The sequence below is a fragment of the Equus quagga genome, chromosome 12 (assembly GCF_021613505.1).
Source record: "Equus quagga isolate Etosha38 chromosome 12, UCLA_HA_Equagga_1.0, whole genome shotgun sequence".
NCBI lineage: Eukaryota > Metazoa > Chordata > Mammalia > Perissodactyla > Equidae > Equus > Equus quagga.
In genome coordinates this window covers 50,524,608-50,547,006 of record NC_060278.1, presented here as the reverse complement: position 1 = coordinate 50,547,006, position 22,399 = coordinate 50,524,608, and positions in this window count along the sequence as shown.

Genomic DNA, 22,399 nt, shown 5'->3' with positions numbered 1-22,399 from the left:
ATACTAGTCTCTTTCCTCTACTTCTCAATTAACTGCTTAGCTTAGTTATCTAGAATGATTATAACACATCATATCTCCTTACTTTTTCCCTTTCAGCAGATAGAATGTATATACATAGTTTTGAGCTCTATGCTAATCTTTAGGAATAATATGTTATATTTCCTGGTATAAGACGGGGGAAATAGATGCTACCGCAAGTCATTTTTCACTAATAACTCACTTATTTCTGAATCTTTTGCATGTGGTTTAATCGGGTCTACCATACTCGATATGTGGTAGATTCTCTTTCTTTTTTTGAAACCTCCTTCCTACTGTGACATTTAACTGTTTCCCTAGTTTAAATGCCATCATAGCCCTTGGTGAACAGAGTTCTTATTAGAGAAAATTACCTGATTGTTCCACCTCTTGCTCTTGCATGAAGATATTGTATAAGAGATCTTCTTTACATCATATTTGCATGCAGGAAAGTTTATTGATATTTACTAGTTTGTGTTTCTATTTTATCATTGTTATATCTTAAAACATGAAGCATAAAATATCTATAATAGATTTTTGTGCAGTCTGCACATATACTTTCAAATTAAATAACACAATAAACAAAACCACGTAATCTTTTCCAAGGAGACAGACTAGAATATATAAGAACCGTCCTTCTCCCCATGGAATGCCCTTCCTTAATCACAACTCCTGCCTTCTCTAACAATAATCGCCAATCTGAATTTTAATTTTCTCCATAGTTTTACAAATTGTTGTAATAGCCTATATAAAACATCTAGTTTAGTTTTACTTTTTTTTGAACTTCATGAAAATTGAACCAACCTAAATTTATTCTTTGTGGAACTTTATGTTTGAAAGGTTTATTGATGTCATTATTTGCAGCTGTAATTTGTTTATTTTCATTGCTGAAATGTATCCCAGTATGTGAGTATGGCACACATTATTTGTTTGTTTTCATTTCCATGATTATTTTGATTGTTCCTGGTTAGGAGATATTATAAACAATGGCACCATAACATTTTTGTACATGTACAAAATGGACACAATTAATCCTAAAGCATATAAATAGGTGTGAAATTATTGGGTCACACATTTTGTATATTTACCAGAAAATGCCAGAATGCTTTGCAAAGCAGTTGGACCAATTTACACCCCCATTTCTGTTGCCCCACATCTTCAATATACAGACAAATCTATGTACATGCAATGTTATTTCAGAGTGCTCATAGTTTTATTCCCCTGTGTAGTCAGTCTTTCAATTTTCAAATGTTCGTTGGCCGTTTGAGTTTCCTGTTTTGTGAAGTCCCGGTTAAAACCTTTTCATATTTTTCTGTTGAATTAGATTTCTTCGTATTGATTTGGAAAGTCTTTTATGTGGTCAGTCTTATATTTATTTAAGAAGTCAGTATTATTAGGCAGCCAGTCACAACAGCAACAACAGCAAAATATTTTGGAGATACAATTAACTCCTAATAGCTATACCATTTTTTCTTCACTTTTAAAAAAAAGAATTATTCCCTGAAAATGAAAATTCTGTTGTTGTTGGGTTTTAGGGTATTTTTCTTTACATGTACAAATAATACGGATATATTGTAATCCTTTGTCTAAAAGTAAAACTGTAATCTGAAAGAAAAACTGTAACAGTTAAAATATACACTTTTAAGTATTATGATTGATTTCTATAATGTGACAAACGGCACGACTGAATTTTGGGAAATAGAAATCAACTGAATCAATAGAAATCAGCTAATATATTGAATTTAATTATTTACAATATATTTAATAACTCTATTGTTAAAGAGAATAACTACTTTGAGTTTATAGGTCATCATTTGAATTAACATGGAAAATGTATGGAGTAGTGTTCAGATGAAATATAAATATGTGCATTATTGCATAATATTCAAATAGATTTGCACAATTGAAGTCATATTCTCAGAACAATTGAAATATACAAGTATTTTTGATTATAGATAAATCTGTTGTGACTCTATTTCTATAAATCCTACTCAGTTAAATAATCTGGTTCTTAACACAGCTACATGATGATAAGCAATTATTTTAGATAAATTTTCCCCTATCAAATGACTGCTTGAATTAATTTATTAAATTGGTCTTCATTTTGATTCCATATATGCAAAGATATCCTTCACTTAATCAAAGTAAGCACTTGAGATATTTCATTTCCCTTTAAACTCTCATTTTCAATTTCATTTTATTTGAAACAAAGGTAGTTATTATAATCTGGAAACCAACTTGTGTATGTAATATACATTCATTTGAATACAATGATATGCTATAAATTCATTTGCATGTACAATAATTCTGAATAAGTTGATTTTAATTGTTTCCGAAAAATCACTTCTTCTCTTCCTCTGGCATATTTTATGCAGTTCTGGTCAATAGCATTTTGCACAGTGAAAATTGTCCAGTCAAGATAAGAAAGATGACAAGGGAGGAAAGAATAATATTTTATGAAGCAGTTTATTATTAAGAAATATTTCTGGAAAGACAACAGGATATAGATGATTTTATGTCATGAAAAAGGAAACAACAGACCTAGATACACTTTTTTATCCTGTGGAGCCAGGAATTATTCCCAAGAGTATCAATGTGCCATTCAGATTACAGGAGTGGAAATAAGCCAGTCATTAGAAGAGGGAATCCATTTGTATGCTGTGACAGAGCAGCCATTGAGGTTGACGAGAGAAGTAGGGTACTTCCCACAGTTAGGTTATCTGAAATGACTGGCACCATTCTGATAAAAGAGTCAGACGTCATTAACAAGCTTGAAACATCATCAGTGCTAGAATGAATAAATGGATTCTTAACTAGGAAACTGACCTAAAAAATGCGTTAAATCAGGTAGATAATATAAGGAGTACTGTTGATGGAGCTTAGTGAGTAATTGACTGCAATAGTTTACACGTTTAGAGATGTGAATCTGAATTGCCTTAGAAATAGGCTAGGGAAATAGAAATGAAAATATAGATCTGAGAACATGACAGGTAGAAAAATGACCTCCAAGTTGGTAGGTAAATTGATTGTGTAGGGGCTGATAACTATGTTACTTTTAGAAAGTGATCTTGCGGAGAAAGTTTTAAGGAGAAAATTAGAAAGAGTTTGGTTGCTTTCTGTGTGAATTTTAGAGTGATATATTTTAACACGAATGGCTGGCATGAAAATGCTGGTCTTTGTTTGAATATAGAGTTCACCTCAAACAAGAACTGTCTTCTGTTGAAGATACAAATTATAGATAACCACCCATTTCTAAGAAAAATAGTTAATTCTAATTTGGGACTGCTAGACCTAGTGGTAGTTGTGTTAACCAGCATAGGTACATCCCTCACCATTAAAAAGAAGTACCAGGCTATAAGAAGATAAAATGAGTTAGACAACACTTCTTATTAGTGTTGTTTGTTGTCATAAATTACAAAAAGGAAAGTTTCACAGTGAAATTGAATTTATTTAAATGTTACCTGTGATACCAGTAAATACGCATACTGCTTAACTCCACAGTATTTCTTATAGATTGCCTTTGCTGGCATGAAACATCAGCTGCTTCAACTTAAATCATAATGTGGGAGCCTTAATTTGGTTTTAGAATTAATTCTATTTGAAAGGGTTTAGAACATGCTCTTTTATTGCAAAGAAGACAAAGTGCAATTAAAATTCTACATTGACGCTCAGAGTGTCACTGATGCCAAGCGATGTTCTGCCCTTTTTGCACAAGATGTATGACACGATTTTGTTCTTTGCTCTGAACTGTAAGTCTTGCTTTTATTCCCATGGTGATGGCTGGACTCCAATTATTGGGAAGTAAATGGATTCTAATTATAATTGCATAACTGTGTGAAACTGGGACTCTGGTAATCCTTCAAATAAGGAAGAAATATGGAACTGACATTTTGAGGAAGACAATAGGTCTTAATATGGTGGGAAAGAATCAAGACTTGCAAACAAAACCAAACCACAAATGCAGCATCCTAATAGGTGAATTGGCGGTGATTGTGACAGTGGTGCCTTCCACTGTTCGTCTCCCAATCCTACTGCTTATATTTGATTCTCAGGCAAGTAGCTTTCTGAAGTCTTAGAGGATCAAATATACTCAGTCAATAGAGCAGTTTAGCATTGGAGAAACGACTGGGTGAAAAATAAGACTCAAAGACAGGTCAAACGCTAAAGAGGAGAGATGTGGAGACTGTTTTGTACAAGGTGCAATCTGCATGAGAGAGAAGAGGGATGAACATTTGGAAAGGTTTTCATGATGTACAAGACTTTTACAAATCTATTATTCGATTTGACTGCTACAAAGCTAACTGAAGTGGGAAGAATGAGAATTTTGTTACTATACAATCAGAGGGAATTGCATTGTATTTGCTGTAAAGTGCTGAGAGGTTGTGTTTCTCCAGCTCTAATGCATGTAGTTAATTGCAGCACCACGCCTTCACACCCGGCTGATAAAACTCCAACATGGGTGTTGGTTTAGCACCATCATCTCTGAGTGGTCTTACTACTTATTCTGGTCAAAATTCCTGTTTATAAAACGTTTTATGGCTTAACTTTATATCTGAAGAAATAACTTCTGTTCATCAGTGAATCTCATAAAAGTTGAAAAAATATAGACAGATGATTTTGTTTATTGGTTGGTTTACTGTTCTTAGTTGCAAAACAACCACTTTAAAAATATCTATTTCCTTGACAAATATACTTTCCTGAAGTAAGGAATGGAGAAAGGTAGAAAATAAAACACTATTATTCATATTCAAAATATTAAAATAATTTAAAAATAATATAGTATCATTATATAACATATATATGTATCGTTACATTGGCCATCCAGTTGAAACACTATAGCTCAAAGTGCAGTATTCCTTAAAGTATTCACTCCAAAAATCTATATACTTATTTAAATAATGCTACCTTGTTCAAAATAATTTTGAAATTTACCTTCTATAACTGCTTTTAGAAATATTTCACATAATTTTTAAACAAAGTAGTACTATGCAGCTTGACTATCCCTTATCTTTTTCAGACTTAGTCCTGGATAAGATTTGAATATTGCCCAAAAATAAAAATGATAATTTTTCCATAATTTAAATAAGCACTAAAAATAGATGCAAAATTCTGAAGGCAATGTTTTTGGAGAAAATGCAGTAATAATTTTGATAAATGACATTACCTTAACACTCCCAGGTTATTTTTTAAGATTACATTGGTTAGATATATTCGTTTTAAGATCCATAGCAAACTACTACTTCATAGAAATACCTCTAGTCATGCTTTTTCAGTGGGAACTATAAAAGCAGAGAACATGCCAAATAAATATGTAAATGTAGTGTGTGTGAGTGGGTTTATCTAGAGATTTTTCTGTATTTATACATTATTATAGATTTTTGACCCATCATAGTTATAAAGTCTGTTTACTTAGGAATTCATTTAACAAATGCATCAGACGTACCAGCAGATCTGAAGAAAATAATCAAATTCCTGCTTTACTGATTCAAGAATATAGAAAACATTTCACATTTGGTTCAACTCTCTCTATTCCAAAATGACAAAGAATTTAAATTTTCTACAACCTAGGAAAAGGGATATAGGAAGAAGAAAGAGAGCAGTGTTGGTATAATGGAGTATCTTGTTTTTCCCACATAGACAAATAAAAAATAGAAAAAAACATATATGTTTTAAAGGCTCTCTTTTCTTAAAATCTATTTGTCTCAATTTATAGATAATTATTCCAACTCTTAAATTCCCTCTATAAATATGTCATTTATTCATTGGTAAACAAATACGTATTAAAAATAAAATAAAATAAATAAAATAAAATATGAAACATTTTGATATATTATCAAGAAGAAATGGATAATTGTTTTATAACTGTATTTTGTTGTGTTATGTTGATTTAAGAATATTTAGCCAAACTGTAAAAATTAAAATTTCTTTTAAGCAATCATCCACAAATGCTAATTTGGAAAATAGACACAGTTTAGTGTTAAATAAAACTATTTTGGGAATATGAGGGAAAAACCCAGAGGAAGTAGAAGCACAGAGAAAGGACAGTTAGACTCATTAAAAAAGTAACAATCCAGTGAGGTGGGTAACTCCTCATTAACTAAGAAAAAGCATGACATTGTGAACTACACTTAACCCATTGAGAACGCATGCCTCAAGACGGTCTACTCCCATGCTCAGGCTATCCACTGAGAATCGAAATCACGCCTTAATATCCACATTAACATAATTTTGCTATTCCACTTCCATTATTAGTATTTCTTTACTCTTCCAGGACTGTTCTGCCCCAGCAATGGCTCCATGGCTCATTAGGAACTTCCTGGAAAACCATCAAATCTTTACTGGAAAGCTTCAACAAACAATTTACACCCTAAGATTATTTGAATATTTTTCTCAAAATCCTCTCCTGGCTGATTCCTCCAATTCTGGCTGTGGCATGTGATTCCTATCCAATCCTTATCAAGTCCCCACATTTAAAGATTGTCTTAAACCAAACTTACAATTCTTAATAAATTCTGACCTCTTCCTCCACCCCTGCCCCTGTAGACAACACTCCAGAGCTTTGTAAGTTGGTATTTTCCCCTAATCAACAATCTCAGCTTCATCTTATCAACAGATTGTTTTGTTGACATTTTGGGAGCCATATTTCCATACCATCCATGAAGAAAGAAACAGTTAAATTATTTTTTCAATGCTTTTGATTTTGAACACACAGTATTTTGAATATCACCATCATTTCTATTCTTTACGATGAAAGTACTGGAAACCTATTTTATTAAAACTTAGTTGACTTGCATTTAAAATACAACTGAAATAAAAATAAAATGTAATAAAGTAACTGTTGTAGTGTACATTTATTCTATTCTAATATTCATTATTTATTTTATATCCTTTACTGTGGATCTATGTGTGTATATACACATATATAAGCAAAGCGATAACTTCCCTCAGAGAGCTTTCATTTTGTTGTTTAAGAGAAAGATTTATAAATAAATAAGTAGATTATTAGTAGGTCATGTGGTGATAAATGCTATTTTCACAAGGAAATAATCCATATGGATATCTAGTGAAAGATTTGCTAAGCAAATTTCCAACATGCTGAGCCAGAAGCTTATCCGACAGATTCAAGGAGACCAGTGCACCAGCAATGAATTCTGGGAGGAGAATGGGTAGGAGAAGACATCAGAACAGTAGAGGTGGGTGGAGACTTGCATTTTCATCTAGTGGCCTCTTTTGCTTTTGTAAGAACTTTTTTTCTTTAAGTGACTTGAGTAGCCACTGCAGGGTTTTGAAAAGAGCAATGTCATAATCTAAGTGGTTTTTAACTGTTCACCTAGGCCACTGTGTTGAGTATAAACTATAGAGAGCAAGATCACAGCTGAGAGATCAGTAAGGAAGCCATTGCCATAATCCAGACGACAGATAATAAGGACTAAGACCAGGAGGTAGAGAAAGAAGAGACATTTTCCACACATACCTTGAAGGTAGAGCTGATGGCCTTGCTGATGGGAAGATGTGGATGTGAGTGATCCAGAAGAAATCACAAAAGACTCTTAGATTGCATCTTGAGCTAACATTTACTGAGCTGGGAATACTGTAGGAGGAGCTATTTTGGAAGTTGGGAGGCCATGATTTTGGTTTAGGACTTGTTAGATTTGAGATAAATGCAAGTGGAGATGTTAAGGGGGTATTTAAATACTGGAGTTTGAATTTTAATGAAGAAATCCGCATAGAGATGGCCTGTAAGCCCCTAAGATATTATGAATCACTGTTAGAGGAAATGTTGATAGAGAAGAAGCCCTGGGCCAATCAAGCTCTTCCATGTGAAGAGGGCAAGAGACATAAAGGGGAGAACAGACATTTAGGACATCCAGGTAAGGATAAGAAGAACTAAGAAACAATGGAGCACAGGGAGAAAAGGACCATGGTTCCCAAGGAAGAGTATTGTAACTAGAGCAAGTGAGGTTGCATATTAGCCATTGGGAACAGCAACTTGGAGGTAAGGGTTAACCTTGAAAAAAATCTATTTGATGAAAGCTGGATTTAACTGGATTGAGCAGAAAAATGGAGACGAGGGATTGAAACAATAAATGCCGATATACTCTTATGTTAAGGAGATTTACTGAAAAGACATGCGCATGAATGAGAAAAATTGCTGGAATTTTCCTTGCACAAACAAGAAGAAATGAGAATGATTGCACAAATGGAATGGTTGGTCTTAACTAACATTCATCATTAAAAACAAGCAAAAGAACAGAGAATATAAATAGGATGCATCTAGAATGGTAAATATGGTGGCAGGAGCCTGTGAACAATCTCTTTTAACTGTTTCTTCTCAAATAAGTAGAAACCAGCTGAAAGTTGATGCAAGGGGAGATATTTCAAATTGAAGGAAAGAGAGATGGCAGAAAATAGTTGACTAGGAGAATGGAACAGTGAATTTAATGAAGATAGAAAAGAGTAGCAATATGAGACCGCTTAAGCTTAGAAGTAATCAATTTAAATATTCACATAAAGTATCAAATGAAAAGGTATTTTAAAAGATTATAAACAAAGAAGAAAACATTGACATAGGTGAAAAATAAATTTTAAAAAATCAAAAATAATTTTGATTTTGCAAAAAATAGTCTATTTTGAATGTACTTTTTATATTTTGAAATGTGTTATATTATTTCACTTTATCAATATGTTGTTTTTATTGCTATCATGACATGAAATAATTAAAACTATGTACATGTTTTTATCACATTTAACAAAAAGTAGCGAAGTCAAAATGTTTGCACTTTTTCTGTATTTCAAAATACAACCAAGAAAAACATATGAGTTTGGAATTGTTGGTGTCTCCTAGTGGCTGCCAGCATATAGACATCATAATATTTTTCCTGGAGAGCAAGAAATTCGTTAGAGCTTTGAATTTTTGGAAAAAATAATTGTAGTAATAAAACAATAGTTTTGGACTCTAGAATTTACATGTGTGCTGCTGACATAAACAGCTATCCTAAGATTGCTCATCTGCGTTTCCTGTGGTGAAGAACAACCTCAAAAGGATTGAAAAAATTATCCAAATAGGGAGCTATGCTACTTTAAGATTATACCCTAGAGCTAATAAAATGAGAAAATATATATAAGAGAGAAGAATTATCAGTCATTATATCTAAACTTAAACTAAACAGTATATTATACAAAATAATTTGAAATTATGTTGGATATATTGTTCTTATTTTTAGTGAAATCTTTTCTCTCAAGTTCCTATGCCCTGCACATCACCACATGCATGGATTATTCTAAGTGACTTTACTAAAATGAGAATAATAATTCCTAGTTAGAGTAACTCAAAACCCAGACGCTTTGGGTGGGGTCCTTACAACTAGAAATTACTAGGAATTCTCTTGAGCTGCAAAGACAATAAATGTTGGCTCAGGCCTCTGATTCCAGGTGGAAAGTTAAAATTATGTGAATGCTTTTTTAATATTTTCATCTCTGCTGAGATCTTTGAAGGAAGTAATTCAAGAGCGTGTCCTCAAAAGGAATTACTAGTCTCTAATAAATTGATTTACCACCTAATTGAGACTATTACTTCACTTTAACTTTATGGTCACCAAAGAACACAAATGTGCTAATCTCTTGGCTTGGATAGAAGGAAACCTAGGAAATAAGCCTATTTATTTATGTTGTATCTACTGCAATATCAGTGTCAGAGAACTGAAAACATTCATAAATGCAGAGTCATCCAGGTAGAGAAATTTGCATACGCAAGTGTCTGGTACAGGAGCGGGTGAATCAGTTAAAAAACAGAAAATCCAGTGCCTCTAGCAGGTACAGATCGATAGGAGCTTGGTGTGAGGTGACACAGAGGAGGTAGTCTGGTCACAGAGCTTTAAAAATCACGTTAAAGGAAACAGTCTTTCTTGCAAGCACTAAAGATGATCATTTAAGCATTTTAAAGCTAGGAGGTGATCAATTTATAGGAAACAGATTTGATATAGATAGTAGATGTCTGTACACCAGCTAGAGGTTTTTATCTTTAGGTCAGATGATAGATAATAGCAACTTGCAACAAGTTGGTGGTAGTGAATGGTTTGAGAGAGATTTATAAGGTGGAAATGCCAGGAATCGATGACTAATTCAAATGGAGAATGAACGAAAATGAAAGGTCAAGGATATTGTTTTGATACAAATTATGTGGTGACCCAATAAGTGAAAGTATATACTGGAAATGTTATTTCTATCCAATTAGAGACGTGCATCTCTTTAATGAGAAACATCATAGAGTTAACTTTAGAATAACGGCATTCTCAGTTACTGTTGAAAAGTATATCACGGAGGTAAGTATATGGTTAAGAGACACACTGCGGAGAATGACGCCCAAGGAGTCAGGCCCAAGATCTAGTCACCTACCACAACCATTTTCCATTTATTACCAAGGCCTCTGTCACCCCAGGAGTGAACTATCTAATAAATCCGTGCTCCTCTGGCTCTAAACCCACATTACAATGTCCAATAATAAATGAAAGGAAAGCAAATGCTTTTGGTGAATCAGAACACCTAGAAATAATTTTTATAAGCAAGAAAATCTTTCTTACTATTCCTTAAACCTAGATAAGGGATATTTCAAAGGTTAAGAAGTGTACTTGAGGGTTATTTATAACCATTTTATTTTTAGTCAAAACTAAAATGCTTGGGAATTGCAAAAATTTTCAAACAAAGGAATCTCACAGCAGAGTAGTAAAATGGACATTTCTGTCAGAAAAAACAGACAGAAAGAGAGCCGTATAAAACTCTGAGGGCTGCTTTCCAACCCTGTAGGTTCCAAGTCGCTTGTCTCAGGGTCACATTAGTGGCTATTTAGGGACTTCAAGCCACTTTTAAAGCTCTGTTTCCCACAAGTAAATAAAACATGTCCTTACTTTTTTGCAATGTGATGTCTCTTGCTCTTTAATTTCCCCGGATTTGTCACCTATGTTCACAGTTGTATTTTAAGACTTGGCAGGGGTTGGAAAGGTATTATATATATATGTACATACAAATCATATGTTTATACATATATATACAAAAAGACTTTGTAATTAGCCTTTTTTGTTGCTTTTAGATTTTACAAATTAAAATGCTTTATTTTTATTTCATTTTCATGAAATCTATAAAGACCAGAAAAAAAAAAAAAGAGAGATAGATATTTATTCAATTGTGTGATGACGTTAAGTAAACTCTTTCAAGCATATGTGCTCTTTCGAATAAGGGACTGACATGTAAATCAGACAAAGGCTGCAACGGCCAGTTGTAAAGCTGTAGCTTTTCAGCCACATTGTTACTCTCAAACCTAGGTTTATTTCTGGGCTAGCACCATTTTTGCTCTAAATACAGTAATGTGTGTAAAACACTGCAGGGGACAATGCCAGTATAAGCCAGTTTATATGATCATGGTAATATATAGAACAAATTTTATCAGAATCTTCATCGATAATTTTTTTCATAATTCTAAGTTAGAGTAAGAGAGTGACTCATGACGTCATTTCTCACACATCGCTTGTACGATTTCCCAAAATTAATTCAATAGATCAAGAGCAACACTTTTCTTTTAGAAAGTTTGCTAAAGCTGGGTCATAGTACTTTACAAATTGCTACTCAAAAAAGTCATATATCAATAAGAGTATATTTGATTTTTAAGTAGCAAAGTTAAACAATGAGGAATAGCTAACATGGTGGTTAAATTTGGCTATGGAAACAAATAAAATACTGCAGAACACCTGTCCAGTCAATCACTCAATATACACAATGCTGTACAGACACCATAAATCCTACAGCAGCTGAACCACATTTGCAGAGAGAATCCTTCACTGAGCATCGCAGGAGAAAATGCCAGAGGAGGACCACTTACGGGGTAGTAAGTGGAATCTCTGAGGTTCTTTGCATTATATTTGAACAGATTCATCGCCTATCCCAAAGAGACAACTTTTTCAAGTAAACCATTCTTGCGTATGGAAAGAGCAAGGGGGCTGCCTGAGTTCCACACTATCTGTATAACAAAGTGCAATGTAGTGGGGTCTCCTAGAGGATTGGTGCTGAGTATGAGCATCTAAGTTTGCCGAGGCTGCCATGTATATTTTTTCCCTTGGTTTATTCATGTTTGAATGTATTTTGAATTTAATGTTTATTTTTCTTTAAAAAGTACTGAAAGCTCATTTTAGAAAAATTAGAAAAGTCAAAAGTTTTATAAGAAGAGAAAAAATTCTATTTATTTCTGTCACTAAAATTTTTAAAATGAAACAGTTTACAAAAGTATCATGTTTTGTATATTATTTGTGTTACTTTTGTACTTACCAGTATAGTGTAAACATTTTCCCTTTCATTATCAAATTATTGAAATTTTAATGAGTATATATTTTGTTGAGTAGTGTGAAGGTTAATTTCACTGTATGTGTCAACTTAGCTACGCCATAGTGTTATGTTTGGTCAAATCCCAATAAGGATGTTGTTATAAAGGTATTTTTAAAATGTGATTAACGTTTAAATCGGTACACTTTAAATAAAGCAGATTTGATTCTACAATGTGATTGAGGCTCATATAATCAGTTGTAGACCTTAAGAGGAAGAAATGAGTTCCCCTTAAGAAGAAGAAATTTTACCACTAGATAGCCTTTGGACTTGAGAAATTAACATTAATTCTTCCCTGGTGTCTGCTGGTCTGTCTTGTAGATTTCAGACTTGCCAGGCCCACAACTGCGTGACAACTGGCTTAAAATCTCACTCTTAAAGTTTCCGTCTCTCCACACACACACACACACACATATGCACACAGCCTACTGGTTCTGTTTCTTTGGATAAACTATTGACCATGACTTTAAGTTTTTGTTTGTTTTTAATTCAAGCTTTTCCCTAATTGGTTTGTATGCAAAAATGCTATGATGAGCATCAGCATCCATTGTACTGCCAGGGACTGTGTCCTTGACATTCCTACACCCTACACAGGTTGCAAATGTAGCCTGCAATTTCAATGAAACCACACTCTATATCTACTTGACATCTTCAGACCATCAGTTTTCATTAACCATAGATCCTTCTCATTTTTGTTAATCGCCGATTATATAGACTTCTTTATTATCCATTTCCTTTGAATGCTAATTTCAAATTTCTATGTTTTCTCTTGCTTGATTTATCCTACAACTATCCTATCCTTCTCAATTTCTCTGGAATTCTATAACACAAAATCAATAGTTAACAAACACACTTCTTCCTTAGTCTCATCAGAAACTGTTCTCACCACCTCCTTGTGTCAATTGAAACTAAGCTCTCCAATACTGCTACAGCCCTCAAGCTCTTTTAAATGGAAGCTACAGTTTTCACAGATTCTAGAGGTAATTTTGGGACTCATCTCAGTGTTCAATGGCATCTCTAAATCAAAATTACTGAATGTAACATGTATATAAAAGAAATGTATTCCCTTGGTAGACATTGGATAACGTCACTGTCTAATTCTCCTAATTTCCTTCAAGAATGATTATGTTTTGGTCATTCTCCATATTTATTGAAAATGTTGCTTCCCATCTCATAGTATTCACTTCCATTCGAAGTGACATTAAAATCAATACTTGTTTGATATCACTTACATCGATTCTTTCTTTTCCTTTTTTTTTTTCTTTTCTGGTGAGGAATATTGGCCCTGAGCTAACAACTGTTGCCAGTCTTTCTCTGTTTTGTATGTGGGACACTGCCACAGCTTGGCTTGAAGAGCGGTGTAAGGTCTGCATGGGGGATTCAAACCTGTGGACCCCCAGCTGCTGAAGCAGAGGGTGCAAACTTAACCACTATGCCACCGGGCCAGCCCCTTCTTTTTATTTTAACAGACAATTCTTTCCCATGGCAGAGGGATTGCACTTGGTCTCATAGAGCTCACTCTGCCCAAAAGGGTCCTTGACTAATTAAGGGCCAATTACAGTTTTCTAACTCTCCATATAAAATTGCCTAACAATCTAAGCCTGGATAACTAGGGCTCTCCTCAGAGTTATTTTCTTTGGATATTGGGGACTGGTGGTGTCTCTCTTTCAGTTAATATAAATAAGATGTTATGATGTAAATCCAATGTCATAGTAGTTATTCTGCCCTGCTATGGAGAAGGCTTGAGATGGTGGTGCTACGCAGAGCAGAACTCAGAAATATAGAGAATGATAGAGTACCGAAATTGTCATGAATGGTCTCTGATGTCAGCAGTGCCATAAATCAGGTCATTGTTTTTAGTTTCCATTTACATGATCCAATAAATTCCATTTTTGAATGCTTGTTTGAACTGAATTTTTCATTGTTAGAACTTTTTGTTAATAAAAACTATATACAATAAAATGCATAAATCTTCCTACACAGCTCAATAAATTTTTGCATATGGAAAACCACCCAGATTAGTATGGTTTTCTATCATCTAGATCCAGTCCAGCACCTCCCTACCCCACTCACACAGAGGTAACCTGTATTCTAACTTTCATTGCTCCTGATGGACTATTCCTGAACTCCATAGAATGGGAACTTTAGAGTATATATTCTTTTACGTTTGACTTTTTTATAACGTTTTCAAGAGTCATTGATGTTGCTGAATGTATCAGTAGTTTGTTCCCTTTTATTGGTGAGTAGTATTTTACCATGCAAACATACAACAATTAGTTTTCCATGCTCTTGTTGATTGCAATCTTACTAATATGAATAAGGCTGCTATGAACATTCATGTACAAGTCTTTTTGGAGGGCATATAAACTTGTGTTTTTAAAAAGAAATTTCTAGGGCATAGATGGTCGTATGTTTAATGATTATAGAAAGTGACAAAACATTCCCAAATACTGGTACCTGCCATTATGATTTAAGTAATTCTAACAAACCTAGGTATTAGTAGAGTATTATGAATGATATACATTAAAAAATGGAACTGGCTGATCCGTGGTGGGGTGTGGAGCCCTAGGGACCCCTCATTCTCTGACTGGGTGATCAGTAACATATGGTAGAACACCTGCTTGTTAACATGTCACCTGTTGCATCCAAAGACTCAGGCTATTGACCTACAGAGGGCTATGTATTAGGAAACCTGAAGGAAAAGTGGTAGGGCTCTGTGGTAATATGGCCACATCTCTCACACTCAGACATGGGAAGCAAGTAAAGGAAGTCTTAGCTTAGTTGGCTATCTGCAATGAAGACATGACAATCTTACAACTTTGTTAAGACAGATCCTTCATCTCTGCAGCAACAAAATCAAGCTGGCTTAGAGTCAGATACGGTTTCATATTGTAGAATTATTCAAATCAAATTATGTTCTTTTAAGCAATTAGTCTAGGAAAGATAATAAAGTGACAAACACGGTGATAAATAAGATTAACAACTGGAAGAAGTCAAAAGACAGGGAGAAGCCTGATTTTAGGCTCTTCCCAAATATCGTGTACTGTCCATGGCCTGCTTGACAAAGATATATTCTAATTTATCTTTTGGTTAATACCTTAAAATTAATTTAGCAAATAATTATTTACATTTACCATGTGTCTGCATGGTGGTGGATGCTGAGAATAAAAAACAATATACAGCACTGGCCTTTGGTTTCAAGTTTCTTACAGTCCAGTGAAAGTGTAGGAACAAACACATAAGTAAAGTATAGTTTTGTATTGAATATTGCTACCGGGAAAAAGGTGACACGAAAGAAAAAGCACCAACACTACTCAGTGGAGATGTGATGAATATTGCAGTTGGTGGAAGAAATGCTGTGAAGGCTGTTTAACAGATCAGGAATAATTTATGTCCTTTTGCTGTTGGTTTACTATAAAAAGAAGCAAATTTGGTTTCAAATATTTGGAAAATATGCATTTCTTTCTTCACATACCCACATATACCAGAAGATTCAGGTTTGCTCAAATAACAATTTCTCTCAGTAACATCATTAAACATTGCACATTTCTTGAGTGAAGTCAGCAAGATGGTGGACAAAGTGGTCCCAGTTCCTATCCCCCAACAAAAACAATGGTTAACAACAATCTATGAAAAAACATAATGCAGGGAGAACTTTGAAGTACAGTTAAGAAGTTACAGCTACAAAATGGATCACAGCAACCAAGGACAACTGCAAAGAAGACAGTAGGGAGCGTTTCACTTGGGAGCCCCATACTGCAGACTGACACAGCTCAGTGCCAAGAAGAATTCCCTTGGCTGTGAATTTCCCCATTGTGGAATAGGAGAGCATGAGTACCACAGTAGCTTTCACCACTGAGGACACGACTGACAAAGAACCTCACAGCTTTAATCTACACAGACCCTAGCTGCTTGAACTGGTCAAACCCCCCCTGCCACATCCTCCCCTGCAATTAGAAGCATCAAGATCAGGAGGGGCTATACTTACAGTGGATGAAATAGAATTAAAAGCAAAGACTGTTTCTAGGGACAAAGAAGGTCATTATATATATAATGATAAAAGGGTCAATTCAATAGGAAGATATAACAATTGTAAATACACATGCACGCAACATTAGAGCACCAAAATATATAAAGCAAATATTGACAGATCTGAAGGGAGAAACTGACAGCAATACAATAATAGTAAGAGACTTCAATACACCGCATTCAATAATGGATAGAACATTCAGACAGAAAATCAATTAAATAAGCAGTATTTGAACTACATTGTAGACCAAATGAAATTAACAGACATATAATCATGCACCACATATCAATGTTTCGGTCAATGATGGACCACATATATGACAGTGTTCCCATAATATCAGTACCATATAGCCTAGATATGTAGTAGGCTATACCATCTATGTTTGCGTGAGTACACCCCTGATATTCGCAAAATGATGAAATGGCCTAACAACCCATTTCTCAGAATGTATCCTCATTATTAAGTCATGTGTGACTGTATATGAAACGTTCAACCAAACGACAGCAGCATATATATTCTTCTTAATCACACATGGCACATTTTCCAGGATAAATCAATATTAGGTCACAAAGCAAGTCCTAAAAAATTTAGGAAGAATAAAATCATCTTATCTTTCTGGTCATAATGAAAGAAAACTAGAAATCAATAAAAGCAAAAAATTTTAAAAAACCACAAATATGCGAAAACTAAACAAGACACTGTTTGACAAATATTGGGTCAAAGAGGAATTCAAAAGGGAAGTTTAAACATATCTCAAGACAAAAGACAATGAAAATGCAACATACCAAAATGTATGAGATACACAGTTCTGCAAAAGCAGAACTAAGAGGGAAATACACAGCAATAAACACCTACATTATAAAAGAAGAAAGGTCTCAAATAAATAACCTAATTTCTCATCTCAAGGAACTAGAAAAAGGAGACAATATTAAGCTCCAAGTTAGCAGAAGGAAGGAAATAATAAAGATTAAAGCAGGTATAAATTAAAGAGCGAATAGAAAATAAATAGAAAATCAACAAAACTAAGAGTTAATTCTTTGGAAAGGTAAACAAAACTGACAAACTCTTAGCTAAAAAAACAAAGAAAGAAAACTCAAATAAAATCAGAAATTAAAAATGAGAAATTACTTAATTAATTTTGATTAAATCTCTCAATAAAGAAAAGCCCAGGACCACATGACTTGAGTGGAGAATTCTACTAAGTATTTAAAGGAGAATTTGTGCCAATCTTTTTCAAACTCTTCAAAAAAATTGAAAAAAGGAAACACTTTCCAACTCATTTTATGAGGCAAGCATTACACTAATACCAAAACAAGAAAAAGTAGCCACAAGGAAAGAAAACTATAGGCCAATAACTAATGAACATAGATGCAAAAATCTTCGATAAAGTACTAGCAAACTGAATCAACATCATGTTAAAAGAATTATACCCCATGACCAAGTGGGATTTATTCCTGAGATGCAAATATGGTTCAACATACAGAAAACAATTAAGATGTTATATCACATTAATAGAATAAAGAATAAAAATCACATGATCATCTCAATAGATGCAGAAATTTTTTTTCAATAAGACTGAACACCTTTAAGATAAAAACTTTCAATAACCTAGAAATGGAGGGGAATTGCCTCAAAATAATAGAGGCCATATACGAAAATCCCACAGCTAACATCATATTCAATGATAAAAAATTGAAAGCTTTTCCACTAATATCAGGAATAATAGAAGGATGTCCACTCTTGCTGCTTCTATTAAACATAGAATTGGAAGACCTAATCAAAGCAATTTCGCAAGGAAAAAGAAATAAAATACGTCCAAATTGGAAAGGAAAAAGTAAAGTAGTCCATTTGCAAATGACATGATCTCACATAGAGAAAATTCTAAAGATTCCACCAAAATACCTGTTAGAACTAATAAATGAATTCAGTAAAGTTACATGATGTAAAGTTAACATAAAAAAATCAGTTGCTTTTCTGTATGCTAATAATGAACTCTTTGAAAAGAAAATTCAGAAAACAATAGATTACATAGCACCAAAAAGGAAAATAATTAGGATAAACTTAGCTAAGGATGTAAGAGATGTATAGACTGAAAACTATAAAATGTTCATGAAAGAAATTAACAAAGAAACAAGTAAATGGAAAGCTATTTTGTGTTCGTGGATTAGAAGACTTAATATTGTTAAAAAGTCCATACTCTCCAAAGTGATATGCAGACTGAATGCAGTATTTATTGGAATCTCAATAGCATTTTTTACAGAAATAGAAAAAACAATTCTAAAATTAATATGGAAACACGTAAATCCATGAACAGTCAGAATAATCTCCAGTAAGAGCAACGCTGGAGGCATCACTCTTCCTGATTACAATATATATTACAAAGCTATGGCAGTTAAAACAACATGGTACTGGATTAGATAGACATATAGACAAATGAAACAGACTAGAGAGACCAGAAATAAATGCGTGCAAATATGGTCAACTGGTAAATGACAAGAGGACCAAGAATACAAGTGGATAAAGCACATCTTTTCAACAAGTAGTGTTGAGAAAATTGGATATCCACAGATAAAAGAATGAATTAGTACCCTTATACCATACACAAAAATCAGCTAAAAATGGATGAGGGACTTAAACATAATACCTGAAACCATAAAACTGCTAGAAGAAAACATAGGAAATCTCCCTCCTGACATTGATACTGGCACTGATTTTTTGGATATGCGATCAAAAACACAGGAAACAAGCAAAAATAGATAAACCAGACTACATCAAACTGAAAAGCTTATGCACAGCAAAGAAAACAAACAACAAAGTGAAAAGACAACCTATGGAATGGGAGAAAATAGTTGCAAAACATATATCTGACAAGGGGTTAATATCCAAAACATACTTGGAACTCATATTATTCACTAGCAAAAAAACAAATAACCTCATTAAAAAATTGACAATGAACCTGAATAAACATTTCTCAAAAGAAGACACACAAATGGCTAACACATATATGAAAATGTGCTCAATATCACTAATCATTAGGGAAATGTAAATGAAAATAACAGTGAGATATCACCTCACACCTGTCAGAGTGACCTTCATCAAAAAGACAAGGGATAACAAGTGTTGGAGAGAAGGTGGAGAAAAGGGAACCCTCGTACATTGCTAATAGGCATGTAAATTGGTGCAGCTGTTATGAAAAACAGTATGGAGGTTCTTCAAAAATTAAAAATATAACTACCATAGGGTCTCACAATCCCACTTCTAACATATATCCAAAGAAATTAAAATCAGGATCTCAAAGAGATATCTGCACTCCCGTGTTCAACGCAGCGTTATTCACAACAGCCAAGACACGGAAACAACCAAAATGTCCGATGATGGATGAACGTAGAAAAAAATGTCTTATACAATGAAATATATAGTTATTTCCTTATGAAGAAGGAAATCCCGCCATTTGCAATAACATGGATGAACTTGGAGGACATTATGCTAAGTGAAATAAGCCAGACACATAAAGACAAATAGAGAATGATCTTACTTATATGTGGAATCTAAAATAGTCAGCCTCATAGGAGCTGAGAGTAGAATGGTGGTAACCAGTGGCTGAGGGATGGACAAATGGGGACATGCTCAACAAAGGCTAGAAAATTTTAGTTATACAAGATGAATAATGTTTGGAGAGGTAATATACAGTATGGAGACCACAGTTAACAATCCTGTATTGTATACTTGTAATTTTATGACAGCGTAGATCGTAAGTGTCCTCATTACAAAAAATAAAAAGAAGAAAGAAAAAAGAAAATGGTAACTATGTGAGGTGATTCATATGTTAATTAGCTTGATTGTGGTGATCATTTCACAATGTTTGCAGATACCAAAACATCAAGTTGTCCACCTTCAGTATGTAAAATTTGTGTCTATTTAACCTCCACAACTAAAAAAATTAGATATTTATTAACATTAACATTAAAAGTAATGCACATGAATTAATTATAAATAAATAAGACCAAAATCAATCTGTAAACAGAATGTTGTCTTACTATTCTTAAGCATCTTGATAACCAGCACAGTGCTTATACACAACAAGATCTTCACAAGCCATTATACAATAAAATTGAGTAGCTCAATTTAGGTTAATATCATACTTTTGGATGTGTACCTTGTGATCCACGTTGTAGGACTAAATTTCAAGTGATTTCTTAAAATCCACGTTTTCTTTAGTTAAATATCTTTATTGGGCATGTTTATATTTCTTATTATTTTTAAATACTCATAGGATATGTGTTCTAATATTTAAGAAGATATAATATTGAACTATGTTTCTCAACCAGAGATGTTGTTGCCCTGCAGGGGATATTGACAATATCTAGAGACATCTTTGGTTGTCATAACTACAGGATTGTTACTGGCATCTAATGGGTTAGGGTCAGTGGTGCTGCTAAACATTCTACAATGAACAGGGCAGCTTCTCACTAAAATCAAACAATCAAACAACTCTGGACAAAAATGTCAATAGTGTAGAGGTTGAAAAATCCTGGATTAAAAGTATTATCCAGTTTTGAAATATATGGTCTCAATGGACATCCTTTGTATGACGATGCCTACTGTTGGCAATTTCCTTTTATATCAAGACTTCTCTTGGTGTAAAGCATTTTCAGTTGCTCACAATATGTATAAAGTACTGCTCACTTCTGAGAATAATCTACAGTGTTAATTGGATTTCTTTAACCTGCCTGTACTTTAATCATCTGCACATTTAATAACTGAATCAAAGGTTTGACAATATTGTGTCATGGAAAGGTGCTTCTAATTTGAGGTGACAAATCAGAAATAGTTTAATGTGACATTTTTCTCCCATGTTGATATATTTTTATCTTGGATCATTACTTTCCACAACCAAAACACATCTTGGCTTTTTCATGCATCCCTAATGAAGACAATTAAAATACTTGATATACATTAAATGGACGAGATCTCTCTTTAATTGTTCATTGTTTGCTTTCATAGTGATCAGTTATATTAAATGAGCCTTGCCGTTGAAGAGCAGCCTGATGCTCTCTTTTCAATTTATCATTTCAGGTGATACCAACTGCTATTAAGGGTTCAATTGAGGAGCTGAAAGACTGGTGATATTCAACAAGAGTACTATAAATAACAGAATACTTCAAGCAGCTTCAGAGAAAATTTTAAAAATTAAAAGGGCCTTCTTTGATCTCAGAAAACATGACAACCACTCCAATAAGAATTTATGACCTTCTATTCTTCTAAAATGGACTCATTATAATATCTTTAAGATTTTATGTTTCCTAAATAATTCCAGGTGCTGAAATGCCTCCATGGAATAATCATTTAACCCAAATCAGCTGAGTGTCAGAAAAGAAACAGTACAAGTAACAGAACAAGAGACAACCAACACTGACCTCAATTTTAGCCATTATTAAGGAGCAATGAGAAATGTGGCAAATAAAATGGAGTATGACTATCTAAAGCAGGGAGTCAATTGCAGCATGTGGTAACAGATCTGATTTTTCAAGAAAAACAAGTTATCTAGATATCTACCTAAACATCTCTTGATTTTATATGCTGACGATTAGTGATCATGAATCAAAGCTGTAAGGTCAAGCAAAACACATCTGCTTTATACATTTGGCCACTGGATTATTATTTTTCTTTCTTCCTTTCACTATAACCAATTTCAGAACTGGTACTCAATTTGCAAGACAAGTTTAAAATATTACAATTTGTATTTCTATCTTTATATCAGAAAGTGATTCAGCTTTATCAATTGTGATGGTTGATTTTATGTATCAAATTGGCTGGGCTAACATACCCACACATTTGGTCAGATATTATTCTAAATGTTGCTGTCAGGGTTTTTGTGGATGAGATTAACATTAAATTGGTGCACTTTGAGTGAAGCAGATTGCCCTCCACAATGTGGGTGGTCCTCATCCAATCAGTTGAAGATCTTAAGAGATTGAAGATTAA